At 36.4% G+C, this 23627-nt stretch overlaps 1 long non-coding RNA gene across 1 annotated transcript in view; it reads left to right on the forward strand.

The window, feature by feature from the left end:
* The window catches only part of LOC140710826 (uncharacterized), a 146290-nt gene that overhangs the window by 57842 nt on the left and 64821 nt on the right, over nt 1-23627 (forward strand). Inside the window, exon 2 of the long non-coding RNA XR_012091897.1 lies at nt 16624-16725. This is a non-coding gene — a long non-coding RNA (uncharacterized lncRNA). The remainder of the gene's footprint in view (nt 1-16623; nt 16726-23627) is intronic.

Raw genomic sequence — 23627 nt, forward strand, 5'->3', positions numbered from 1 at the left:
CATTAAGCAAACTCACTTGTACACCATCCTCAATACTAAGCTAAGTAAAAAGATTTGGGGATAAGATTTATCATGCCTTATCTAAGGAAATGGACAGAAAAAGGCAAGATAAATCAAGATGGGGAATATAGTTAGAGCAAGAGCTCTTTCTTTGACTCTCAAGAGCTCTTAGCCACAGGGTAAGGCAGAGATTCACAGAGATGGGCAAGGACTAATCTAGCAAGCAGCACTAGAGAACACTAATATGAAGACTAAGGATGTTGATTCCCCACTTTAAGGCCCAATTTTATATTCCCTGCTCAAACTGAAGGTCAAAATATCAGCATAATATACTGGAGACAATTATGCTTTTGATTCAGACACACACAGGTTGGAATATTCACTTTACTAGCTGTCTGACCCAAAGCAGTTTACAATGTGTTCTTTCCAATGTTACACATATGATACAACTAACACTTTCTAAGCAAAAACTATGTGCCAACCACTGTGCTAACCTCTTTACAAGCATTGTTTTTTAATCCTCAATGCTGAGAGCAAAATACTATTTTCAACCCCCTTTTAAAAGATGATGAAAATAAGTTTGGGAGATGTTGAGTGATTTTCCCAAGATCATGCAACTACTAAGTGGCAGAGAAAAAAAATAAATTTAAGGGCATTGTACTTCATAGCATTAAGCTGCACTGCTCATTACAGAATATTTGATAAGGGGCGTGGTGGATTCTCAGCTGTGTTTTAAGAAAAGCACATTTTTGGCAGCATGAGAAATGAAGGATTCCTTGATTAGAGATTGGGAGTCCAATTATAAGGCTGTTGCAATAGAATTATGGCAGTGGCAGTGGAGAAGAGGGGAAATGTACTGTAGCTGTTGCTGAAATTGCTGCTATAGAACCAGAGAGCTAATTCAACTCAGATGGGCAAGGTAAAGAAAGGGATTTCTGAATAAGAAGAACTGGGAAATGGTGGTCATTAAGAACTGAAGTAACACCAAAAGGAGGAGGATTGATCATCTTTGGTGTATGTGAAATGGATGGTAAGCAGAAGATGGGGAGGGAAGGGAGAAAATATATTCCATTTTAGACATGTTGAATTTGAATTGTTGGTGTCTGGCATATATGTTTATTACATGTGCAGCTATTTTGTAGTTAATCTAATAGGAAGATAAAAGATTATTTTTAAAAATTCAACTGTGAAAGTAAAACACCATGTAAAATTGAATTTATAATAGTGAATATAATTAAAGATGGTTGAAAATTATAGCCTAGCCTATCTCAGAGAGTCATTATAAAGATTTAAGTAGATAGATATGAAAATGTGCTATAAACTACAACATGGTATACAAATAGGAATAATTGGCATATGTTTATGAATGTTTAATAGACAAGTGGACACTGGGGGCGAGCTGCTAAAAAAACAAAATCAGTTTGAATGCTAACGATCTGAGAGTTGTTAGTATACAGGGACTCCAAGTGGTGAAATATATTTTATCTTTTAACCACCTTATTTGTATAACTTGAAACAAAATCAAATCAGAACCAAGAAATATGAATTGGAGTCTGTTTGTATTACAAACCTGACTTTCTACTAAACCTTCAAAGTGTAGCCGCCTTTCTAAAGTCACACAGGGTAGGAAGCATCCCATTTGCTGGGTCTATTAGGAAGAAATGCATTTTTTGTGCCCCCGCTACCTAGTGCCTCACACCACAGGAGTTATCCCATTTATGGTTCTCTTTCTTTTGAAACCCTGGAAATGAGAACGAGCTAGATACATCCCATAAAATTGCTTTTGCAGATTTAAAAGTAAAGATAACATTTTGGCTAATTAATACATCATTGTGAAAGAATTTCCAATGAAAAAAAAGCATATTTAAAACAGTTATGTGGGAAGAGTAAAATATAGAAATTTTACTGTTCTATAAGTACACGTAATATAGTGCAGGAATATTACAGAGAAAATTATTGCATGAGCAGAAGGAGTTAATATGCAATTCAAAGCATATCTAGCTACATAATTAAATGGGAAAAGTCATCATTATTTAAAAGCACATGGCATAGGCAAAACGAGTAGGGTCATTTTCATAATGTCTTTGTGGGTTATGAGCCAAATCTTCCCTAAGAATATGAAACAATGAAAATGAAAAAGGTACTCAGTCTCCTGAAGCTTCTCTCATATGTAACTTCCCAATTAGCCAGGGGTAATATCCAATTGTATCTAAACTACCTGTATCTTTGCACACTAAAATGAAGCATTTCAGAGAAGCATCTGCTTGCAGCATTACAAAGGCATTTCCTTTACAGATTATGTATTTCCAAACTTAGTTTACAGATAAGAAAACTGAGGATCAGAGAGAGGTGGCAACTTGTTCACAGTCACAGGAGACGAGTAGATCTGAATCTAAAGTGCAGTGCTATTTTCAGTCCACCACACAGTCCTTATTTGTATTTTTTGATCTTATATATTAGTTTTTCCTACCAAAACCTCTGAAATCTGAAATGGTGGTTCCCAAAATGTGTTTGTTCTTCAACAAAAGCCAATAAAGCTCAAATTTGTATGTCTTTCTGCTTTACCCTCCACCTATCCAGTAAGAAGAAAGACTAAAATTGAATTGAATTAAAATAATTAAGAGTTTAAAATTACAAGCAACTATGCTAGTTGAGGCAGCTCTGTCATCCTTTGGTGTTTTGTTCTTGGTACAATAGGGTGCAAGAACCAGAGTGTCACTCCAAGTAACCCAATGAATCCCTAATTGGTATGTGCAAAATTTGCATTTTTAGAGAGTATGGATGTTACATACCTCAATGGTGTCTTATTTTTCAGGATTATTTCCCCTTTTTGAAAACTTGTCTGACTGAGAATAGTATTAGAAAATAGAGACTATTTTCCTCATTTCTAAAATATCTAAAAGAACATAGATGGGAAGAAAATCTTCAATATTTTTAAAGCCAGAATATTACCTGATTATAATGGTCTATTAAAAAAATTAAAAATATGATAATTACAGGGGTTTTTTTTTTTTTTTTTTGAGATGGAGTTTCGCTCTTGTTGCCCAGGCTGGAGTGCAGTGGTGCAATCTCGGCTCACCGCAACCTCTGCCTCCCAGGTTCAAGCGATTCTCCTGCCTCAGCCTCCTAAATAACTGAGATTACAGGCATGCTCCACCACGCCTGGATAATTTTTGTATTTTTAGTAGAGACGGGGTTTCCCCATGTTGGTCAGGCTGGTCTCAAACTCCTGACCTTGTTATCCACTGGCCTCAGCCTCCCAAAGTGCTGGGATTACAGGCGTGACCCACCACGCCCGGCCGATAATTACAATTCCTAAAAATTCTGTTCTGTAATATGTACTCGAGAAAAATTGTATGTGAAGTTCAACAGTCATATAAATTTTAAACACATTAAAAACTGATAGAAATACCTAGAACACAGTTAATCAACTTGAGATCTTTGTTTTACAATGCCAATCATTTTGAATGCTTTTTACACAAAAATGACTAGTCACTTTAACATTAAGTAGATGTGGTGTTTAATATTTACCTCAGTAAAGAATGTGCTTGTTTACATGTTTTCTTGTTTTTTTTTTGGTTTTGTTTTTGAGACGGAGTCTCCCTCTATCGCCCAGGCTGGAGTGCAGTGGCGCGATCTCGGCTCACAGCAAGCTCCGCCTCCCGGGTTCATGCCATTCTCCTGCCTCAGCCTCCTGAGTAGCTGGGACTACAGGGGCCCGCCACCACGCCCGGCTAATTTTTTTTTTGTTTGTTTTTGTTTTTGTTTTAGTAGAGACGGGGTTTCACTGTGTTAGCCAGGATGGTCTCAATCTCCTGACCTCGTGATCTGCCGGCCTTGGCCTCCCAAAGTGCTGGGATTACAGGCGTGAGCCACCGTGCCCGGCCTGTTTACATGTTTTCACAACCTGAAATGCAGATGTGTTTCAAGCAAATATCCATTAGAAAAATAAGGATTTATGCTACAGAGTTTTCAGGGGTATGTACATGCTATAATTTCTGTTAAATATGCAGACCAAAAGTGACTCATTTGCAGCCAAAATGAAGCAGCAGGAACCCAATTTACCTTCCTCCTCAAAACAACTAATAAAGAAGAGAACAAAGTCTATTAAAGAAAGGCTTTCTGGCACTGGATATCTGGCAATGCAGGGTAGTGATGCTAGAAAGAGAAAGAAAAATTGAAGTGAGTCTTACAATTACCCCAGCTTACTGCCTGAAGAGATTTTCTAATTTATGACTCTTAGAGGGAGAACTTGGGCAGAGACCAACAATATCCCTGAGGTAAGGAGAAAGAGCTGGAAACCCAAGTATAAGAAAACTAGAGTGCATAGGGCAGAGTAGAAGAAGTTAATTTCCCAGTGAGTACAGTATAGAGCTTACGTAACTAATCCCTTCCTTCACTCAATCTTTTCTTTTTTTTTTTTCTTTTTTTGAGATGGAGTCTTGCTCTATCGCCCAGGCTGGAGTGCAGTGGCCGGATCTCAGCTCACTGCAAACTCCGCCTCCCGGGTTCACGCCATTCTCCTGCCTCAGCCTCCCGAGTAGCTGGGACTACAGGCGCCCACCACCTCGCCCGGCTAGTTTTTTTGTATTTTTAATAGAGACGGGATTTCACCGTGTTAGCCAGGATGGTCCTGATCTCCCGACCTCGTGATCCGCCCGCCTAAGCCTCCCAAAGTGCTGGGATTACAGGGGTGAGCCACGGCGCCCGGACGCTCCTTCACTCAATCTTTATTCGATGGGCAGAGATAAAGAATACTGGGGCCCTAGTGACCCTCACTGCACCTTTCTCTTAGGGCGTGGATTCCATGCTTGGAGATACAAGCTGAAAAGACCAGTAGCTACTACGCCACATAGTGCTGAATGTCATCAGAGTTTTTCCGGGGGTAGCAGCAGTCCACATAAAAAGAAAGCTCTGAGTAAGTCATAAAGAAGATAATTTTATTTGACACAGTGTGTATTCAAGTTTAAGAGCACTCTCAAAAAACAACAACAAAAAAAAAACATTATAATTAAAAGCAGCAAGTTGAAACCTTACACAAGCTAATTCACCAGAACCAGGAAAAGAGACATCTACATAGAGCCCTACTGGGATGAAAAGAAACCTCAAAAATTATCCCTGCCTAGGTATAATTGGATCAGACGGTGGAACAATTTATGCCCCAGAGCACTGTCAAAACAATAAACCAGTAAAACACTAAAAAAAAAAAAAAAAATTAAAAAAGAAGTAAAAATAATTAGCAGAGCCTAAAAGTGGGATGGGATAGAATAGAATTGAAGCAGACAGGTTAAAAAAAGATCAGAAACAGAAACCTTCTAAAACCTCTGTCATTCCTGGTGACTCTGTGCATGCCCAAGGCTGCACCTTCTGAGGAACAACACAAAAGGTTTCAGGCTGCAGGAGAAATTGACTTCACAAAAATACCCTACTCAAGCAAGCAAAACAAATAAGCAAATGAAAACACAAATAAGCCCTAGTATTGAAGAAGTGGAATCAGTATACAGAATTGCCAAAAGAAATTATCTCAAATGTTCATTTTTCAGCAAAAAGTTATGGTATATTGCAAAGAAACTGGAACAAGTCGCCCATACAGAAGAAAAAAAAGTAGGCAACAGAAAATAACTAAGAGAAAGACAAAATGTTATAATTAACACTTCAAAGTAGCCATTATAAATGTGTTCAAAGAACTAATAGTAGCCATGTTTAAAGAATTAAAAGAAGCTGTGAGAAAAAAATCTCTTCAAAGAAAGAGAGAGAGAAATTATTTTAAAAGAAGTAAATGAAAATTATGGAGTTAAAAATTACAATAATCGAAATAAAAAATATGTAATAGAGGGATTCAACAGTACATTTGAACTGAAAGTAGAGAGAATCAGAAACTTGACTACAAATAGAGATGAAACAATCTAAAGAACAAATATAAAATTGAATAAAGAAAATAAATAGACCTAAAGTGAAATGTGGCACATTTTTAAGCACACCAACAGATATGTAATGAGAGTACCAGAAGAAGAGGGAAAAGAAGGGAAAGGAAAATAAAAAGAATGGCTGAAAACTTCCTGAAGTTTTTGGGAAACATCAATCTTCACATCCAAGAAGCTCAACAAATTTTGAACAATCAGCTCAAAGAGATGCACACAGACCCATAGTAAAAATGTTGAAATATAAGACAGAAAAAAATATTAAAATTGGCAAGAGAAAAGTGACTCATCACATACAAGGAAACTTCCATATAATTGACAGTTAACTTCTTATCAGAAACAATGAAAGTTAGAAGGCAGTGAGATAACATATTTAAAATGATCAAAGAAAATAAAAATTTCAAGAATATTGAAGAAATCAACCAAGAATTCTATAGTCATCAGGAATATCTTGGTTGGGCACGATGGTCTGTAATTTCAACACTTTGGGAGTCCAAGGCAAGAGAATCACTTGAGGCTGGGCATTCAAGACCAGCCCGGGCAACATAGCAAGAACCCACGTCTACACGATTTGCTTGTTTAAAAGTATGTAGCACCTCTCCCTTTACTCTCTCTCTCTCTTGCCGTCATGTGAAGAAGGTACTTGCTTCCCCTTTACCCTCCTGCCATGATTACAAGTTTCCTGAGGCATCCTCAGCCATGCTTTCTGTACAGCCTGCAGAACTGTGAGTCAATTAAACCTATTTTCTTCATATATTACCCAGTCTCAGCTAGTTCTTTATAAGAGTGTGAGAATGAAATATAGTCTGAACATAAAAAATGGTGCAGCTGCTATAGAAAACAGCATGGAGGTTCCTTAAAATATTAAAAATAGAACTACCATATGATTCAACAATCCCACTTTTGAGTGCTTAACCAAAAGAATTGAAATCAGGATCCTGAGGAGACATTTGAACTTCCATGGTCATTTCAGCATGATTCACAATAACCAATAACCAAGATGTAGAAACAAGCTAAATGTCCTTGGATTGATGAACAGATAAAGAAAATGTGGTATCTGTTTATCTATCATCTACACACACAAAGGAACATTATTAAGCCTCTGAAAGGAAGGAAATACTTCCATATGTGACAACATGGATGAACCTGGAGGACATTACACTAAGTGAAATAAACCAACTAAAGAAGGACAAATACTTTATGATTCTGTTTATATGAGGTATGTAAATAGTCAAACTCATGGAAGCAGAGAATACAATGGTTGTTAATCAAGGGCTTGGGAGAGAGGTAAATGATGAATTGCTATTCAACACATATAAAATTGTAGATATGCAAATGGATATGTTCTAGAGATCTATATACATCATTATTCTTATACTTAACAATGCTTTACTATACATTTAGAAATTTGTTAAGAAGATAGATCTCATGTATTTTTTTTTTTTATTCAGGCTAAACCTTTATTCATTCATTCATCTAATATTTAATGACTGCCTTGGTATGGCATTGTTCTAGGTGCTGAGAATATGTTACAGAGCAAAACAGACAAAATCCCTGTCGTCTTGGATATTAATCTAGAAGACTGGGCTTTTCAGAGAAAGTAATTCTCTATGACCTGAAAGGGTCAAACTTTTTGCCTTTGTTATTATTATTTTTTTATTATTATACTTTAAGTTCTAGGGTACATGTGCATAACGTGCAGGTTTGTTACATATGTATACTTGTGCCATGTTGGCGTGCTGCACCCATCAACTCGTCAGCACCCATCAACTCGTCATTTACATCAAGTATAACTCCCAGTGCAATCCCTCCCCCCTCCCCCCTCCACATAATAGGCCCCGGTGTGTGATGTTCCCCTTCCCATGTCCAAATGATCTCATTGTTCAATTCCCACCTATGAGTGAGAACATGCGGTGTTTGGTTTTCTGTTCTTGTGAAAGTTTGCTGAGAATGATGGTTTCCAGCTGCACCCATGTCCCTGCAAAGGACACGAACTCATCCTTTTTTATGGCTGCATAGTATTCCATGGTGTATATGTGCCACATTTTCTTAATCCAATCTGTCACTGATGGACATTTGGGTTGATTCCAAGTTTTTGCTATTGTGAATAGTGCCACAATAAACATACATGTGTATGTGTCTTTATAGCAGCATAATTTATAATCCTTTGGGTATATACCCAGTAATGCGATGGCTGGGTCATATGGTATTTCTAGTTCTAGATCCTTGAGGAATCGCCATACTGTTTTCCATAATGGTTGAACTAGTTTACAATCCCACCAACAGTGTAAAAGTGTTCCTATTTCTCCACATCCTCTCCAGCACCTGTTGTTTCCTGACTTTTGAATGATCGCCATTCTAACTGGTGTGAGATGGTATCTCGTTGTGGTTTTGATTTGCATTTCTCTGATGGCCAGTGCTGGCGAGCATTTTTTCATGTGTCTGTTGGCTGTATGCATGTCTTCTTTTGAGAACTGTCTGTTCATATCCTTTGTCCACTTTTTGATGGGGTTGTTTGTTTTTTTCTTGTAAATTTGTTTGAGTTCTTTGTAGGTTCTGGATATTAGCCCTTTGTCAGATGAGTAGATTGCAAAAATTTTCTCCCATTCTGTAGGTTGCCTGTTCACTCTGATGGTAGTTTCTTTTGCTGTGCAGATGCTCTTTAGTTTAATTAGATCCCATTTGTCAATTTTGGCTTTTGTTGCCATTGCTCACTTGTAAAACACAGCAATAATAATAATGAACTTCATAAGGTTGTTATGTGAATTAAATTAAATGATATACCTAGCCTATCTTCTGACACAGTTTGGCAATCAGTGAATGGTAGCTTTTTCTTCCTGAGGAAGAAGACTAGTTAGAAAGCCTAAAGGAGATGCTGAGTATTTTTCTGGAATCAATGTGAAGCTGTTTAGAATTTATTTAGCTATTTAGAATTTATATCAGAATAGATTCAAGAAGACAGACTTCCTGTATATTTTAGAATTTTGTCATAAAATCAGACCAAAATGGTGTATCTGAAAAGAAGACTTAAGAAATAGCACCCTAGGCCCGGGGCAGTGGCTCATGCCTGTAATCCCAGCACTTTGGGAGGCCGAGGCAGGTGGATCGCAAGGTCAGGAGTTCAAGAGCAGCCTGACCAACATGGTGAAACCCTGTCTCTACTAAAAATACAAAAATTAGCCAGACGTGGTGGCATGCACCTGTAATCTCAGCTACTCCGGATCAGGAGGCTAAGGCAGGAGAATCGCTTGAACCCAGGAGGTGGAGGTTGCAGTGAGCCAAGATCACACCACTGCACTCCAGCCTGGGTGACAAAAGGAGACTCCGTCTCAAAAAAAAAAAAAAAGAAAAAAGAAATAGCACCATACATGTGGTAGATGAACGAGGGATTCAAGTAGATTCCATGATATACTTATTACCCACAAGAAATAATGAACAGAATCATGAACACTTAACTATCTTATTAACTACTTTTAACAAAATAAATCACATATTATTCTTAGTACGTTATATAAAACAATGTACCTGAAGCAAGGGAAAAAGTAAGTGTCAATTTCAGAGGCATTCTTGGGCATGATATTTATAGGAAAAACTCACTATTTTTCTCTACACACTCAACACTTCTGGGTCCTAATGTGTGGGTTTTTCCACACATTGACCCATTCTAGTCTCTAGACACTAACTGGGTAACCTACAATTCAATTCTGATACTATCTGGGGTTAGTGCAGATCCTACATGTTAAGGGCTCAATATCACAAAACTGTTGTCTGTTTTAAATGCCAAACCCAATTAATAGGTCCTCAGTTACCCACATTTCTGTTCAACATGGTTACAAATCAGAGATTTTCATGATTCCCTCTTCAGGTTGGCTATGACAGCTCACAGAACTTGTAGAAACATTTTTGTTTACTGGTTTATTATAAAGGATAAGATAAAGGACATAGATGAGTAGCCAGATGAAGGAGTAGATAGGGTGAGGTCCAGAAGGGTCCCAAGTTGAGAAGCTTCTGTCCCCCTGGATTTGGGGTGCACCACCTTCCTAGCACGTGGTTGCATTCACCAGCTTAACTTTCCAAACCCTGCATTCCACACTTCTAGGATTTTTATGGAGGTTCATGTAGTAGGCAAGATTGATTAAATCATTGGCCGTTGTTGATTATGTCAATCTCCAGTCTCTCTCCCCTCTTCAGTGATCAGGCAGTGGGGCTGAAAATTCCAACTGTCTAATCACATGATTGGTTTCCCTAGAAATAAGTCCGCATCATTAAACTCTCCAGGAACCTCCAACCACCAGTCATCTCATTAGCAGACAAAAGACACTTACCACTTGGTGGATTCCAAGGGTTTTAGAAGCTGTGCGCCAGGAAAGGGGGGTGGTTGGCAGAGACCAAATATATATATTATGTCCAGATGGCATCATTACATTGGTACACATGAAGAACAAATAAAATAATGCAGATGAAAATAGCTTGGTTTACATAAAATTAGCATAAAATTAGCATGAACCTGAAAAAATACAAATTAATTATTTATGGAAAAAAGCTTAAATTTTTCTGTAAGGTTGAGATTTATTTATCAAATTTCCCTTTTTTTTTTTTTTTTTTTTTTTGGGGGGAGACAGTCTTTCTCTGTCACCCAGGCTGCTGAAGGGCAATGGTGCCATCATGGCTCACTGCAACCTCGCCCTCTTGGGCTCAAACAATCCTCCCAACTCATCCTCCCAAGTAGCTGGGACTACAGATTCTTGCCACTGTGCCCTGGTAATTTTTAATTTTTTTGTTTTAAATTTTTTGTAGAGACAGGGTCTCACTATGTTGCCCAGGCTGGTCTCAAACTACTGGGCTAAAGTGATCCTCCCACTTTGACTTTCCAAAGTGCTGGGATTACAGGCATGAGCCGCTGCACCCAGCCTTACAATTGCCTCTTTAATAAAATGGGCACCTGAATGTCTAAAATAGCCTTTCTGGGCTTCTTGTGATTCGTAGCACCAAAATGCCTTTAGACAAAAGTTCAAGAGTAGCACAACAGGCAATAGCATAGGGCGCGTCAATACATCTGTTCTGGTCTTATAATGCCATCCTTAATTAGAGGTTTCCCTTTCATTAACTTTTCATATTTTTTTTTTCTCCTCTGTGACCTAGGTCTGGACCTGGCCACGGTCCACCTGCTCACTTTATGTAACAGCAGCCCCTGCACCTCCACTCCCAGATTCTTATGCTCCACCAGAAAGCCTTCCAAAGGCTTGGTATTTTCTCATGGCCCATTATGCATTTCCCTTCACCTAGAGATTCTTCACCCCACCCCCACTCACACACTCCCCTGCAACATCTCTGTTAATTACATTCTTTCAAAGTCAAGTTCAAATCTCATCTCCTTAAAATCTTTTTTAAAATCCCATATTCTCTTTAAGAATGATGAGCCATCAGTAGCTGGCTTCTATGTGCACATAATCTACCTCGTTTTGTGATACAATCTTCATGTAAAAAATGGTGATCTCTGTCATACTATATCCTGAAAACTAAACTTTTATTTTGGCACTTACTACCTTCAGCTGTGTCTGTAAGGACAGGACCTAGCACAATTCCTTAAATATGGCAGGAGATTGATGTATGTTTGTTGAAGAGTAATATTAAAGGTATAATTAAGATTATTCTTGAAAATATATTGTTCCTTTTAATAAATTCTTCTAGCCACAAGATAAAATTTCCACAAACATACAAAGGTGTCCGAATTCACTTCCTGAAAAGTCAAACAGTATCTGGGCTCAGACAAGTTCACCTGCATCATGGTTTTTGCTTGATTAAACAAGATGGAGACAAAGTGGATAACATTTCCATCCACAAATTCCTTAAACTCAACTAAAATGAATGCAAAACTTTTGTAAAAATAATGCTGACATCTTATGCAATCAACTTTATCGAAGCAAAAGTTGTTCAGCAGAGATTTGAAATCAAATAAGTACCACTCTAAGCCACTTTGAAAAAGCATTGACCATAATCAAGATGATCTTATCCGGGAAGAGTCATACAAAAATAGCTTGTTGAATGAGGTATGGGCAAGATATAGTGATGACCATCTTGTAATAAAAACAATTCCATTTCCACAGAAAAAGAAGAGCATTACTTGAGAACAGAAAGGGCCTACTGGTCTTTGTGAATAGCTTTAGCACTTTAGACCACTCCATAGATTATGCATATTTTACTGCATATAGTAAGATGAGTATAGAAAGGTAATCACATGATATACAGCAAACTCTAAAATCATTTATTTGGAAACATGGCTACACAATATTCTAGAACTTCTACCAAAGTACATATTAATCAAGATAATGTAAGTCAGTGACTCTCATTTTTTATGACCTTTTACACTCATAAAAGTTACTGAGGACCCAAAAGACATTTTTTACTGGATTCTATGTATTGAATCTTACCACTTTTTAAAATGAAACTGAAACTTTTTAAAATATTACTTTATCAGTTCATTTACAAAAGTGACAAACTCATTCCATGCTAACAATTTATTTTTATGAAAAGCTGACATGTTTTCCAAAACAACAAATGAGTTAAAGACTCAGATTGTTTTCATTTTTACAAATATTTTAATATCTGACTTAATAAAATGCTGGTGCAGTGCCTAATTTGCTTCTGTGTTTAATCTGTTTTAACATGTTGTTTTGGTTGAAGTATATGAAGAAAATTTGGCCTCACCTGTATATGTAATCAGAAAAGGGAGGAGCAGTTTAATAGCCTTTAAAAATAATTGTGTGTGTCCATGGACACTGTACGAAAACTCGGCGGGGAGTGGTTTCTTAAAAGTTAGTTTGAATGTGGAATCGAAAAATATATCAGTAAAATATTCGTTTACAGAAAAATTCTTTGGTCTACTTTGCATCTTGAAAGAATCTTTTACCCATGCCTGATTTTGTAACATCATTCAACAGTCACTTTGAAACTATTAGTTCGCAAGTTAAGCAAATCTTTATTATACAATATCAAAAACATCACATTTGTTCGTATCACCATCAATCTTATCAGAAAAGTCTAAGTATTGGGTAGCTATTAAATTCAAGGCAATGGATACAAGTTTTTCAAAATTATCATATTTACTTGAAATTTCAAATTTTACAATGAATAAGACACCATCCTTTGTTTTCCTTGAAGTAATAGCTCACTTTAATTTCAGAAAAAAATGTCCTGCAAAATACCTAAGTCAAAAAAGCCATAAATCCCAATAGTTTCTCTTTTAAGTAAAATGATCTCACAACTCAAACAATTGCAAAAGCACTTTTCCTTGAGACAACCATTGTCCTATGCCATGCAGAAAAAAAGTGCTTTATGCATACTTTCCATTTCTTCACACAGAATATTAATCTCATAAAGTTAATACTATTATAGTTTTACAAAGGATATTCTCAGGTAAAACTGGTAATTTTTTCTTTTCACTTTCAGTGTATGGTGTTAAAATATATATATATATATATATATATCTCAAAGACCAATAGTACAAGCAGGAACCATTGCCTTGATTTGTGCCAATGCACCAGCAGTTTTATCCACAATTGCTCTAGCACCATCAGTGCAACCGTAAACACACTTGTTTCAGGATAGAACCTGAGAGTCAAAAATATTATTCTATTTTAATATTTATCACCATTGTGTTTATTGCCCAGCATTCAAATGAAAGAAGATATACTTTGCTGATTAGTCCATGCTCATACCAGATGAACATAAGCAAAACAGGAAGCCCAGTTACAGCTGTAGATTTGTTCATTCTTTTTGTTGTTGTTGTTGTTTTATTCTTTTGAGACGGAGTCTCGCTCTGTCGCCCAGGCTGGAGTGCAGTGGCCAGATCTCAGCTCACTGCAAGCTCCGCCTCCCGGGTTTACGCCATTCTCCTGCCTCAGCCTCCGGAGCAGCTGGGACTACAGGCGCCCGCCACCTCGCCCGGCTAGTTTTTTGTATTTTTTTTTTTTTTTTTTTTTAGTAGAGACAGGGTTTCACCATGTTAGCCAGGATGGTCTCGATCTCCTGACCTCGTGATCCGCCCATCTCGGCCTCCCAAAGTGCTGGGATTACAGGCTTGAGCCACCGCGCCCGGCCTAGGTTTGTTCATTTGTAAGGCAAAAGTACACTTCTGAAGATAAGATGTTAACTCAGTCTTAATGTTTGCAGCTACATATTTAAGACAATGAGCAGCACTATTATTGTTTTTACTGACTTTTCATTGAGCAGGTATTAGGCAAAGTAAAATGTAAAAAGTTGTGTGTACTTCTCCAGACAATAAAACGCCATGAACTTCCCTATCAAATCCTTTAGTGACTTTTCCATTTATGCTTTAAAAGTCTGTAATAAGCAATTTTTGACTTTTAAATAGTTTATCATGTCTATGTTAAAATATACAATGCCTTAGTTATTTTAATTTTATTTTTATTGTACATATTTAAGGTGTACAATATCATGTTTCGATATACATATACATGGTGAAAAGATTACTAAGGTCAAGCCAATTAGCATATCTGTCTTCTCACATAGTAACCTTTGTCTGAGAGTGTGTGTACGTAGGTGTGGTAAGAGCACCTAAAATCTAATCCTTTTTCAGATTTCCAAGGCACAGTATGAAATTATTAACTATAGCCCTGGTGATGTAAATTAGATCTTATCCATCATTAATGACTACAACATACTTCTTTGTAAAAATTTTAAATTATTGGTTTTAAAATCATGCCACAACTTAGCAGACTCCATAATACTATTCAAAATGTTTTGCATATGAAAAACTAAGGGATTTATTGCCACATGTAAGACTGAGGAAAACAAATTTTCATCATGTATTTTGTCTTACTAGTTTTTCACGGTTTCTTTGGAGTAGATTCTTCTCTTCCCTAAAACAGACAATTATCTAGAATGTCAGCTTAATATTTTTTCAGCATCTTTATGTGTACATATTACATTGTGAGCTGAGAAAGGAATTCTAGTCTTTCTTTTTAAGGCAAGAGTGTATCTTTAAATATAAGAAATTATAAATATATTTTGTTTTAGTAAAACATATGGTTTAACTTATAAAGTAATAACTGTACACAAAATGTAAAAAGTAATTTAAAAATTTTTTAAATATATTGCAAAAACAAAACAATACTATGTATTCATTTCTAGTTGTGTTTCTCCTTAGGCCCAAGAGAAATGAAAATTTTTTAAAATTTAATTTAATGTACGATTCTGAAATTACAGAGATTAGAGCAGGTACAACCCAAAGATATATAGTAATAGAAAAGAAGCATCAAGAACAAATGGAATTTATCTCTGAAGTACATATTTACATCCTAAACATACTACCTTCTAAAGTTCTACAAAACAGAATACATGAGCACACATTCCAGTAGCCTTAAGGGCAGTGATGTTATTACAGATCATGTAGCCTCTGGAGCATTCTCTGTAAACTCACGACAAATTAGTGGAAAAAGCAAAAAATATTTTAGAATTTTGATGAAAATAATTGTTATTTTGTGGGTCTTGTTAAAGGATCCTGGGGACCCCATACCAATGTTCTTTGGACCACACTTTGGAATCTTCTGACATAGGCAGTGTTTTAACAAAATGAAACTTTATTTATCTTTAACATACAGTTCAAATTAAGTCAAGTCATCTTCTTCTATCTTAATATCATCTTATATTGAAAATATAGCCTTCTAGGTTTCTACAGCAGGAGAAGAAAGAGCAGGGGTGATGTGAAAATTTAAAGGGCCAGTCCTAAAATAGTCCTATGTCAATTCCATACACATTCCATTGGCCAGAGCCCAGTCATGTAACTGTAACCTAACTGAAAGGGAATCTAGAAAATGTAATGGTTCCCATGAATTTCTGGTGAACAATAAAAATATGTGCAATACAACATTCAACCATAAACTCCTTATGTACCAACTTTTCACAAGGAGCTGCCCAACAACCCACACTGGATTTTAAAGACCTTGAATTCTAAAACTGTGTTTCATTCAATACTATACCTAGGGTCCTTGGTACATAGTACAATGTGGGGTACGGATGGCTGAATAAAACATAACAGGAAATGCGACTAAACAAAGTCTGTACATCAAGAATACCATCATCTGGGTGGATCACGAGGTCAGGAGATCGAGACCATCCTGGCTAACACGGTGAAACCCCATCTCTACTAAAAATACAAAAAAATTAGCCGGGCGTGGTGGCAGGCGCCTGTAGTCCCAGCTACTCGGGAGGCTGAGGCAGGAGAATGGTGTGAACCCAGGAGGCAGAGCTTGCAGTGAGCCGAGATAGTGCCACTGCACTCCAGCCTGGGCGACAGAGCAAGACTCCGCCTCAAAAAAAAAAAAAAAAAAAAATACCATCATCTAAAAAAGAGAAACTGAAAGTTCTAATTTTCTATTTCTCCTTGATCACTGTTGACGGTAATAGCTTATATTCATTTGGAAACAATACAATGTAAAATTTCCTGAAGTGTTTATGTAAACTTTTCATGACTGTCATGTCGTCAATATGTAACATCTCCTGAAATCCGTAGTAATTGATTATTATTTGGCCACAATATAGTAGCATCATTGATGATTAGCTCCAAATTCAGCTCTTGACAGGTCAAGTTTTGCAAAAAAGAAACAAACAGTATTTCACAGGCTTGATTTGTTGCCACTCCAGATTTTTTAAAAAAATGACTTAAGTTCTTTATTTACAGGACACTTCTACTGCACAGAGTTGTACCCCAACCTTGATGTTTACTACTGTGTTCTGCCAAAACAGAATCCTGTGTTTCTAACGCTGTGAGGTCAAAAAATATGTAAGTATGAGAACTCCTACAATTCTGCTTTATCCTAAATCATGATGATTAATGATTAATTGGAAATATTGAATTCACATGCCCCACAAACTCCATAAGATGATAGTCCTTCTCTAGAATATTTCCAACCTGAATAAAGTGTCCCTCTTGGATAACAGGAACAATAATACGTGAAATCTGGGGTCTGAGATCCCAAATTTGAGATACTATGCTCTTCACCATATAAAGCAAGCCAGTATAAGGTAGAAAACGATAACCAGATGTAAAGAGAAAAATCAAATGACAGCCAGAACAAACTTCTGCTGCCAGTTGTTCTGAAGCCTTGTTGCTACCATGGTTTAATTAATATATACTTTTATTAGCTCTGAGAAATTCCCCTATTTTCTTTCAATGTACTATATTTACAGCCTAAGCTAATTCAAGTTGCTTCTCTGCCATCTACAAACCATAAAGTTTTAATTAATATATTGGTTTTTTAAGTACAATTTTCAGTAATAAACTCAACAGAATCTATTCACTAAAGCAAATTGAACATTTATTAACTCAGAAAAGGTCACATGAATAAATCTGAAAGGATTATAGGAGGTAAATCAGAATGAGGTGCTACCATTTGACATTTCTCTTATATTTTCTTATATTTAAGAAGAAGTTCTTAATTCTTCTTAAAAAAATTATTTAAAACTTAAATTGTATCTGTTTTTCTCAAACTCCCTTGGAGAAATAGAGAGTGTGTTATTTGAGAGTATAAAACATGGGAGAACTTGAGAAACATTTAACAGCCTGTTTCTCACACTTTGTTCAAAATGTTACCCAGTTATATACCTTGTCAGCTTTAAATAATCAGAAAGATCAGAGTCCAGTTCTAAAGAGTTTATTCAATTGAAAACCTGGAAATGATCATTTGGTACACACAGACTCCAGAGAAAAAGGATCAGTTCTCCAAAATTAAAAGTTGAGTTCTTGCTTATATTGGCAGAAGACAAAGAAATTTAATAAGACTGAAACACTTTCTGTACAAGGCTGGTTTAAGAATTACCAAAAGTAACAGTTTGCTTTCTTCCCATAAGACTTGTTTTCTTTTCATTACAGCTGGTTTTCATTTCCTTTCCAATTTAAAACAGTGTATTTAACATTTAATCTGAAGACAATGTGATAGCCATGAAGCCTTGCGTGAGAAAGATAAGAGGGAAGTTAATCTATAATGAAAATTAAGTGAAGAGGGAAAGGGTTTTTCCTGGCCTTCTTAAGTCATTTACAACATTTTACAAAACAATGCAGGTAAGGAAGAAGATTTCATCTATAATCACAGAAAGAAAGGTTACAACTGTCTAGGTTATAGCTGCTTGTCACATGACTCAGGCCCCATAATCACATACCTTTAAGGCTCAAAATAATTTAGAGTTCTAACAGCTTAGGTTTTGAATTACTTGTTTTCAGAGTCTTTTGAAAGTGTCTCTGCCAAATTCCCACTAAAATACTAAAGGAGACATAAAAGAGAAACTAAAAATAAACAATCGTAAGAAACTGCATGCAATTATTTATTGATTTACTTAGAGACAGGGCCTCACTGTCATCTAGGCTGGAGTGCAATGGCACAATCATGGCTCACTGCAGCCTCGACCTCCTGGGCTCAAGCAATCCTCCCACCTCAGCCTCCCAAGTAGCTTGGGACCACAGAGGTACACCACCATGCCAGGCTATTTTTAAAGTTACTTTGTAGAGATAGGGTCTCACTATGTTGCTCAGGCTGGTTTTGAACTCCTGGGCTCAAGTGTTTCTCCCACCTCAGCCTCCCAAAGTGCTGGAATTGTAGGCATGAGCCACAATGCTTGCAATTCTTTTTTTAAAAAAACTTTTTTATTTCCATAGGTTTTTGGGGAACAGGTGGTATTTGGTTACATGAGTAAGTTCTTTAGTGGTGGTTTGTGAGATTTTGGTGCACCCATCACCCAAGCAGTATATACTGAACCCAATTTGTATTCTTTTATCCCTCACCCGCTCCCCATACTTTCTCTAGTCCCCAAAGTTCATTGTATTATTCTTACGCCTATGCATCCTCATAGCTTAGCTCCTACTTATGAGTGTGAACATACAATGTTTACTTTTCCATTCCTGAGTTACTTCACTTAGAGTAATAGCCTGCAATCCCATCCAGGTTGCTGTGAATGCCATTAATTCTTTCCTTTTTATGGCTGAGTAGTATTCTATCATATATATATATATAGATATGTGTATATCATGTATATATACAGTGGGTATATATACCCACTCGTTGATTGATGGGTTTTTGGGTTGGTTCCACATTTTTTGCAATTGTGAATTGTGCTGCTATAAACATGCATGTGCAAATATCTTTTTTGTATAATGACTTCTTTTCCTCTGGGTAGATACACAGTAGTGGGATTGCTGGATCAAATGGTAGTTCTACTTTTAGTTCTTTAAGGAATCTCCACACTGTTTTTCATAGTGGTTGGACTAGTTTACATTCCTGCCAGCAGTGTAGAAGTGCTCCCCTTTCACCACATCCATGCCAACATCTAATTTTTTTTTTAATTTTTCAATTATGGCCTTTCTTGTGAGCATAAGATGGTATCACATTGTGGTTTTGATTTGCATTTCCCTAATCATTAGTGATGTTGAGCATTTTTTCATATGTTTGTTGACCATTTGTCTATCTTCTTTTGAGAATTGTCTATTCATGTCCGTAGCCCATTTTTTTTATTGGATTGTTTGTTTTATTCTTGCTAATTTGAGTTTGTTGTAGATTCTGGATGTTAGTCTTTTGTCTGATGTATAGATTGTAAGATTTTCTCCCACTCTGTGGGCTGTCTGTTTACTCTGCTGACTGTTCCTTTTGCAATAACTCTTTAGTTTAAGTCCCACCTATTTATCTTGGTTTTTGTTGCATTTGCTTTTGAGTTCTTGATCATAAAATCTTTGCATAAGCCAATGTCTAGAAGGGTTTTTCTGATGTAATCTTCTAAAATTTTTATAGTTTCAGGTCTTAGATTAAAGTCCTTGATCCATCTTGGGTTGATTTTGGTATAAGGTGAGAGATGGGGATCCAATTTCATTCTCCTATATGTGGCTTGCCAATTATCCCAACACCGTTTCTTGAATAGGGTGCCCCTTCACCACTTTATGTTTTGATTTGTTTTGTCAAAGATCAGTTGACTGTAAGTATTTGGGTTTATTTCTGGGTTCTCTATTCTGTTCCGTTGGTGTGCATGCCTATTTTTATAACAGTACCATGCTGTTTTAGTGGCTATGGCCTTATAGTATAGTTTGAAATCAGGTAGTGTGATGCCTCCAGATTTTTTCTTTTTGCTTAGTGTTGCTTTGGCTATGTGGGCTCTTATTTTTGGTTCCATATGAATTTGGGGATTGTTTTTTCTAGTTTTGTGAAGAATGATTGTGGTGTTTTGATGAGAATTGCATTGCAATTCATAATAAGTACAAGGTCATTGCTTTTGAAAGAAAAAGCGCAATTAGTGACCTATAGAAGCTTTCCTCCTGAAATAAGACAACTCAGTTGGTCAATGGCAAGAGAAAGTTGCTTCTGGCCTGTGTTTGGTGAACACTAGTTCTGAAGCGATTACCTCTTATTCCAAGGGAAACAAAATAGAGACTTATGAAAAACATTGAAGAAAAGAAAATAAATAATACTAATGACTCAGAGGAATCTCATGCTACTGAATATTATCTACTACAGGATCCAAAGAAAGTTTTAGAGAATTATTTGGCAACTTTCATAAATGACAGGACAATATGTCCCCTGTGAAACACAAGAGAAGAAAATGCATTGAAAAATTTATATATGTGTGTGTGTGTGTGTGTGTGTGTGTATGTATGTGTGTATATATATATATTAGCAAAAATCAGTTTGGAAGTTAATGAAAAATATAGTTGATTTGCAATAATAATAAAACTGTAAAATGTTTACAAATACACAAGAAATGTGTAGGATATATGTGAAGTGAACTACAAAACTTTATGGAAGAAAACAAAAGACATTCTGCAAAATTAGTGATATGCATCATGCTCCTGGATGGAAAGATTCAATATTGTAAATCTGTTTAATCCCTTTCACATTAATTTGTAAGTTTAAAGAAGTGAAACTTTTTGAAGTTTATTGGGCAGAGTAAATGCCCAACATTTATATATCATTTTTAAAGTGATGTAACAGGATTTAAGGAATTCAACCAGACATTAAAAATGTATCTTAATAGACAAATTTAAACGGTGTGACACTGCTACAAGTTGAAGAGACATATCAACAGTAGTGAACATAAAATATGTTTTTGCTTTATATTTTCTAAAGTTTATAAAATTAGCATGCATTATTTCCATGTAAGTAACAAAAAATGAACATTATTAGTTTTAAATAATTGTTCATTCTCTCTCATCAATAAATTCTTTCTCTGGGCTCTATTCCATTACTGTGGGGAGATACACACACACACACATATGGGGATGGATGTGTGTGTGTATGTGTGTGTGTATGTGTATATATGTGTATATATGTATTTACATATGTATATGTATATATATGTATATGTATATATACACACACACATATATATTGTTTGCAGAAGTGGTACATCATATATTTTGTGGCAAATAAATCTTAATTTGTTAATGCAATCTTTATGTGCTAATTGTTTGACTAATAGGGAGCCATGTTGGAGAAATACCGCCGTTAAAATATACTGATGTCTAAATGTGAAGTATGGATGATGGTGCTTTTATAAATAGAGTGATCAACCATATGCTTCATTGTGCAAGCTGGGAAGCACAGGGGACTATAATGGGGTGTTTTTTTTTTTTTTTTTTAGATGGAATCTCACTCTGTCGCCAGGCTAGAGTGCAATGGTGTAATCTCGGCTCACTGCAACCTCCGCCTCCTGGGTTCAAGCAAGTCTCCTGTCTCAGCCTCCCGAGGATAGCAATATATATATATATATTCCCATATAATTCATGGTTAGTCCTCCTTCATACCCATTTTCCTGACATCATTATTAATAATGCCCCATTGGCCAGGTGCAGTGGCTCACAGCTGTAATCCCAGCAGCTTTGGGAGGCCCAAGTGGGTGGATCATGAGGTCAAGAGATCGAGACCATCCTGGCCAACATGGTGAAACCTCATCTGTACTAAAACTACCAAAATTAGCTGGACATGGCGGTGCATGCCTGTAGTCCCAGCTACTCGGGAGGCTGAGACAGGAGAATCACTTGAACCCAGGAGGCGGAGGTTGCAGTGAGCCGAGATTACGCCACTGCACTCTAGCCTAGCGACAGAGCAAGATTCCATCTTTAAAAAAAAAAAAAAAAAAAAAAAAAAAAAACCATTATACTCCCCTATGCTTCCCAGCTTGCACAATGAAGCATATGGTTGATCACTCTATTTATAAAAGCACCATCATCCATACTTCATGTTTAGGCATCAGTATATTTTAAGGGTGCTATTTCTCCAACATGGCTCCCTATTAGTCAAACAATTAGCATATAAAGACTGCATTAACATTCAAATTAAGATTTATTTGCTACAAAATATATGATGTACCATTTCTGCAAACAATTGTAAAGCTATTTTTAAATTATTTTATTTAATTTTTGTGGGTACCCTGCAAGCATATACATTTGTGAGGTACATGAAATGTTTTGATACAGACATGAAATGTGAAATAACCACATCTTGGTGAATGAGGTTTTCATCCCCTCAAGCATTTATCCTTTGAGTTACAAACAACCCAATTATACTCTTTTAGTTATTTAAAAATATACAATTAAGTTATTATTGGTTACAGTCACCCTGTGTGCTATCAAATACTTTTTAAAGGCTGACAGAAGTAAAATTTCAATAGAAGACTGTGAGACTGTGATAGTGTTTAAGAGGAGGACAAGTATAAGAGAAACATTTTAGATTTTCAAAGCTGTAGTGAAGGATAACTGAATCCAGGATAAACAAGGTCTAACTTATATAAAAGTAAATGCAATCTCATGATTACAAATGCTTTTCTTAGGCCTTATGGGCCATGTTAAGCTGCCTCATGGTTCCCTAAGGTGAACAGAAGTGATAAAGGTCTCTTTGTAAGTTAGTAATTGTTCCCATTCCAGGGTAGTAACCACAAAGAAATCTATTTTTCAATTGTATCCAATTATTTTCACCTTCACAGTAACCTTGATGCACTGCTGCCTCTGTTATATCTTAAATGCAGCAAACTATTATTTTAGCTGATTTCAGCTTTCACTGACACTTCAAAAGCTTGTGTGCCATTGCTATCCTTGGGAGTTTTACTAATGGAAAAGGTGATTACGAAGAATAAAAGCATAATGATAAAATTACTCTTTTTCCCAAATCTCTTTCTTTAGTGTCCCTTTGCTAACCAACATTGGTTACCCTGATGCTAATTTTAAAACAACAAAAAGAAGGCTCTTGTATAAAACTAAATTACAGAACATCTTTCAAAATCAGTACCTGTGATGAGTCAGACATCAGGTTAATAAAACTAATTTTTCCTAAGGGCTTTATACAATTGAGGGTTATTATTTTCTTCCCTCATTTTCATTTACCTGGCTAGAAACAACTCAGAATGCTCAAGGTCGGTAGCTGGTGGACTGCATTGTGTGAATGACTGTGAAGTAATTATGAGAGCACCCTGGAGTGTCCTATTATTTCACAAACAAAAGTAGAACATGCAACACCCCACATAAATACTGGTCCCTCTTCACTAAAGGCTTTAGTTTGAGTCCCGTTGCTTCCTGTCAGTTCAGAATGATGGTCTGTGAAATAGAAAATCAGCTCCTGAATTTCAATGTGCTAGCTATCTGCTGCTCTCGCCTGAGTGTTGGTTGCTACAGGAAGAAGGAAAGTGTGTTTGTGCTTCTCCTTGAAGTTTTTT

Source organism: Chlorocebus sabaeus, chromosome X (assembly GCF_047675955.1).
Source record: "Chlorocebus sabaeus isolate Y175 chromosome X, mChlSab1.0.hap1, whole genome shotgun sequence".
Classification (NCBI taxonomy): domain Eukaryota; kingdom Metazoa; phylum Chordata; class Mammalia; order Primates; family Cercopithecidae; genus Chlorocebus; species Chlorocebus sabaeus.